Consider the following 5,937-nt stretch of genomic DNA (forward strand, 5'->3'; position numbering starts at 1 on the left):
TCTCCTCTCCCCTCCTCTCTTCTCCTCTCCTCTCCCCTCCTCTCCTCTCCTCTCCCTTTCCCTCCCCCCTTCTGTCCCCTCTCCCCTCCCCTCCTCTCCTCTCCTGTCCTCTCCTCTCCTTTTCTCTCCTCTCCCCTCCTCTCCTTTTCTCTCCTCTCTCTTTTTCCCCTCCTTACTACCCGACCACCTCCAAACAAGTTCTCCCACTATAGGCTTCCAGTTACCATTTTTGAACTTGCCCTGACTGCTGTCCTGTGTGTTTCTCTAACCTCTTTTAACTAGCCCTGATTCCAATATTCTGATGCCCAACCTAATTCTTGCTCTGACTTTTGATGCCTTCCTTGTTCTCACCATCAGGACCCAGACATACTCTGCCCTAGACCATTCACCTGGTCTCAGACCCTTGTTTCCACCTTGACCACTATCTCTTTTGCCCTTTCCTAGGTCTGCCTAGCTTCTATCACAACCCTCAATCTATTGTCTTTTCCTCAGAGCTTCCAATCCTAGTTTCTCAACCTAAATGAAGTTGATATTTCAAGTTGGGTCAAGTCAATAAGCAATTATTAAGCACCTACTATTTCCAGGCATTGCACTAAAAACTATGGACATAACAAAAGGCAAAATACAGGAAGTCAGTTTAATGAAGGAGCTCATAGTTACCCATGATAACACATTTTCCTCTTTGTACTCTTCATTACCTTTGGCGATAACTTGTGGTCAAGGGAGGGAGGTACTTGTTTTAAGAAGAATTTTCTTGCCTAGGATATTGTTTCCCATTAGATATCAGGAAGTACAATCAAATCAGTAAAATGATTTTAAGTAACTGTAATGCTTGAATCTTTACATCCTTTTCTTTAAAAAAAAAAAAAGGAGAATTTATACCTGCAGGAATGCCCACTTGTTTTTTTACATTAGTAAAATCAGAGATGAGGGGATGTTTTCATTCTGTAAATGAATAGATGACCTGCATAAAATAGTTAAAGATATTTTCTAAGGTGCCCTCATGCTTTAACACTTGAGAAAAAGTCAATCTGTATTTCTTAATTTTTATGTCAGAAAATGATTTGGGTTAGGTAAAACAGGAAGATCTGTGCCTTTTCAAGGTACACTGCACAAAAGAAGTACACAAAGGAATTCAAAGTGCTTGTTAAATGATGTCTCCAAAGACTGAGTGCTAATCAGAATCATGGAATGTATGGAACAAACACTTCTCCTGTTTCCAGACAATGTTTTTTCACAATGTTGCATTATGTTTGCCAGTCTATGTTCCCAACACTGCCACTGAACCTAGAGTCTCAAACTGGAAAGAGACCCAAAGTCATTCTAGTCCAACCTATTCCCCAATAAGAATTCCTCTATAGCATGCCCAATAAGTGGTCATCTGGGTCTTGCAGACTGCTGGTACCATGGAGCCCACCAGCTCTAAAGTCATCCCATTTCATTTTGGGGTCTCTAAATGATAATTGAGAATAATTATAAAAGCTCTAATTGCTATGGCCAAGAAACTTACTCCCCACTTAAAATGTAAGCTCCTTAGGGACAGGGACCAAATTTAAACCTCTTTGTAATACCCATTTGTCCTAGCACAGTGATTTCTACATAAAAGACAACTTTTAAAAATTTATTTAATGTCTAAATACATTGATTATAGCTCAGTCTGTAATGTGGATCTTCTTAGAATCGAGTTATGATTAACAATACGTTTTTCTACTGCTCTGAATTTTGTTTCTTGTTCTTTCCAGTTCCCCAAAACATTACTGTTTGAAATATCCAAAACAACTTTAATTCACAAATGTACATACTTTTCTTTGCTCTCTCTAGTTCCTATATTAAGTCATCTCCACCAATTGAATATGATAAATTATTTTAATTTACAACATGATTGGAATATTAAATATACAAATGTCCAGATTTTCAAAGTCAAGGGCCCTAGAGCCAAAGAAACTAAATGTCCCTGTGGGTATGCATTATTTAGTAGAGCTCTCTTTGAGACTTCATTTTATTCTTGAAATAGGTTTACTTTCCTTCTCTGCACTGCCTGCTTCAACAATTCAGAATTCCTGTGCTTTAACGAGGGATTTATCGATTCTGAGCCATTATCGTCCAGTCACAGTTCATGGCATTGAATTTTCTTAGAAAGAAAAAAGAGAATGCATGTTGGAGAAAAAAGAGCTCTAAAATTGAAAACTGTCTCTAATATTTGGAGATCCCAAACAATTTAACATGGCTTGAGATCTCTCAGGTGGAGAAAGTGGACAAATTTCCTGGGTTTCCTCTATGACTGCCTCAAAATTGAGAAAACAGGAGACAGTGTGGTAGAATATGCATGTACCCCATTATAGGTTGAATCCCAGCTCAACCACTAGTGACCTTGTACAAGTCACAGTCTCTCTAGTTTTCAGTTTCAACATCTATAAAATGAGGAGATTAGACGTGGTGCTCCCTAAAGTCCCTTCTAGCTCTAGACTCTCTGAGGAATGTTAAATCTATGGTGTTCAAATATCCCTTTGAGTGGCCTAGGTTTAATCTTGGACTGTTTATCATTCACTACAAGCTAAAAGAAGAGACAAGTGTTGGTTGTGTTGTCATTCTTAGGATGTACAGTCAATTCCTTTATGCTCCTCTAACATTTCATTTAAAGATGGAAAATTACAGAGTTCCCCAATGGGCTGTATTTCTATCCCCAAGGTTAATCTTGCATTGAAAGCAAGTACTAAGTGGTTGAAAAAACAAAAAGAAATCAGATTTTGTTATTGCTTCAAAAGATGCATGTGGAAGCCTTAGCCCATGAAAAGCAATACAGAATTTCTTTTGAGATGCCTGAAATAAAGTATGGCGATTTTTTTTACCCTGCCTATCCCTTCAGCCCAACTGACCCAGCCCTGCTTAACCCCTTAGACTCCCAGTATCCCATCTCCAGTATTCATTTTTAGATTAGGATCAGCATTAAAGTGAAAATAAATTTTATTTCTGACATAAAGATTACTGACCCTACACTGCCTAGTTGTTCTAGATTTAGATATCTGTGTATGTTTTATGATGATCTATTTTCTTATATTAAAAGTGGAAGGCACGACAGTTTCAGAAAAGACCACCAATTGTCAAAGTGTCCTAATTAAGAGAAGCTATCAATGTGCTTCTCTCTCTAGCTTTCTTTAAAATTATTTAGGCAAATGACTGAAATAAAATTAAGGAGGAAAAAGGATCTATTACCCCACACTGAGACTGTGAGGCTATGGGGAACTTAATATCAATACCTAGCAAAATTTCAAAGACATACCCAAGTCTACCAGCTAAGTTCAAGGCAAAGGGAAAAAAAATCAGTGAAGAAAAGCAGTTGCTTTTCTTTATTTAACTCACTACTTTACTAACTATGAATTTAAAGAACAGAAGTGTTGGTCTAGTAGCTTGCTCCCTGGAAAAAGGGGAAGCTATTAGAAGATATGATTAACCTTATCCTTATGTTACTTCTCTATGATGATGAAAAGATGAGGGGTTTAATGTATATGACAACAACTTACTCCTCTCCATTGAACCAGATCATTAAGTGGATAACCAAAAAGAGATGACATGTTTGAAATGCTTTGCATACTTTAAAGTGCAATATAAATGTCCCTTTGTTATTATTGTCATCACTATCACTACCAACTTTATTTTCTAAGCATCTGTTCTGAATAGGATCTCATGGTGGACTCTTTGGATTTAAAAAAAGAAAAGTATAAGACGTGATCCCCAACACCCTAAAGGAACTTTTTATTGTGATTGAATTGGAAGAAGAGCTAAAGACATATTTTCTGATGTCTTTTCCCAGAGAAAGTGTCAGAAGTAGGTTCTTCTAGGAATGATGGTATAAAATCAATTAACCCAAACTCCAGGTTCTCTCAAGCACTGAACTCTCAGACATTTTCTCAAGGTTGACTAAATGGAAACAGGTCTTAGAGAGGGAGACAAAAGAAGTTATTTCTTATATGAAACCATTTATAAACCATAATGAGAAAGTAATGGAATAATTTATATCTAAGACTCTCAAGACATTTTAGGACCATTTATGAGAGACAGCATCTTGCTCCCTTGAGACCGTGTCCTTGGCATTGTCCAACTTACCCATGCACTAGAGTTCCCCAAAGCATAGAACTTTACAGCCTCAATTTACTCTACTCTTGGGAGTAGAGTCACTTAATCCTTAAGCTACAATAATGAATGGAGCTAAAAGAAGGAGCAGGGATGATGGAAATCACTGAAATCTTTCATGTTCAACCCTCAGACTTCTTAGCAGTTGATTTGCCCTTCCTTCAATACTTCTCTTATTTGGTACTTTTAAAAGTTACAAAAGAGAAAGAAGCATCTACAATTACTATGCTATTTTAAAGCTTTCTACATTTTTACCTAGAGCCAGCTAAGTGATGCACTGGATAAAATGCCAGGCCTGGAGTGAAGAAGACTGGTCTTCATGAGTTCAAATGTGGCCTCAGACACTCAGTGGCTGTGTGACCCTAGACAAGTTACTTAACCCTGTTAGCCTCAGTTTCCAAATATATAAGGTGAACTAGAGAAGAAATAGCGAACTACTCCATTGTCTTTGCCAAGAAAACCCGAAATGGGGTCACAAAGAGTCAGACATGACTGAAACAACTGAACAATAACAAAGGCTTATAGAATATTGAAAAGTCTAAAGAGTATGTTTTATGAATTGTTTTCAAGAAGATAATTACCACTCACTTAACATGGCAAGCACTGAGCAAAAATTTCCCTTGGTTTCTCAAGGAGTAGGATTGGATGGGAGGGAAATTTATAAATGTGTCTTTGTAATTATCAATATCCTGTAACTAGATATAGTGGATTTGAAAGCTAGGGAGCATTTTGCAGCTTTCTATATACATGCACCAAATGAGACCTATCTTTGGGTTAATTATATCTCTTCCTCAAATATGGAATTGACCATTAGGGATAATGTAGATATAGATATACCTAGAGGAATGGGGAAGCTATTTGCATGAAATTATTGAATTCTATTCTTAAGATTCTGTAATTCCAGAGAAACTTTCATTTCTTTAGGTAATAAGCTTGCTTCAGAAAAGCCTTTATTTTTAAATCCATTTTTAGCCCAAGGTCACAAACTCCTTGTCATTAAGGGCCTGGCAAAACCAAGATCTTACTGTCAGCTACCTGCATGAAAGTAAAGGCATTTACCTCTTTTTAAACTAACAAGAGCATCCCTATTGCAATTACTCCTGTTGCTAAGCCAACACTTTCTCATCTTGCTCAAGAAAATACTTTAGAAATTTAACCCCAAAGGTCATTTTGGATGCAAATTAATTCCATCCTTAACAGCATCCGCACAGCTCTTCAGCAGCAAATGTTCTCTTGCTGGATTTATTAAGGGCATTACCCATGGTGTTAAAATAAGGAAAAGAATGGGGTAAAGTACCACTAAGGTTCAATTAACATGTTTCCTCTGAAATGGTACCTGCTCACTGAGCCTAGATTGCCATACATTATACGCTTTCCCTAACTTACCAACCCTAAATTTCTGCTTTTCACCCATTTTCTCTGACTATCCCTATTCTCTTCCCTTAGGTATCTAAAGGTTCCTTTAGATCTCAGCTGATGTTCATTTTCTTAGGAAGCCTTTCTTCATCCCCTTGATTATTAGTGCTATCTTTTACTCTCTCAAATGATCATGTGTATATTTATCAGTTTCCATGTACCTATCCTGTCTCCCCAGCTCCTCCACCCCAAAAGAATGGAAGCTTCTTAAGAACAAGAAGCTTCCATTTTTCTCTCTGCATTCCCAAAGCCAAGCACAATATCCAGAGTGGACACTTAATAAATGCAAATTGGATTGGATTGGGTTGAATTGGATTGGTTTAATTCAAGATAAATTCAGAAATGAATTAGTTTTTTATTGGCCCATGATGATAAAAAAAAAAGAGTGTT

Source organism: Gracilinanus agilis, chromosome 2 (genome assembly GCF_016433145.1).
Source record: "Gracilinanus agilis isolate LMUSP501 chromosome 2, AgileGrace, whole genome shotgun sequence".
Lineage (NCBI taxonomy): Eukaryota > Metazoa > Chordata > Mammalia > Didelphimorphia > Didelphidae > Gracilinanus > Gracilinanus agilis.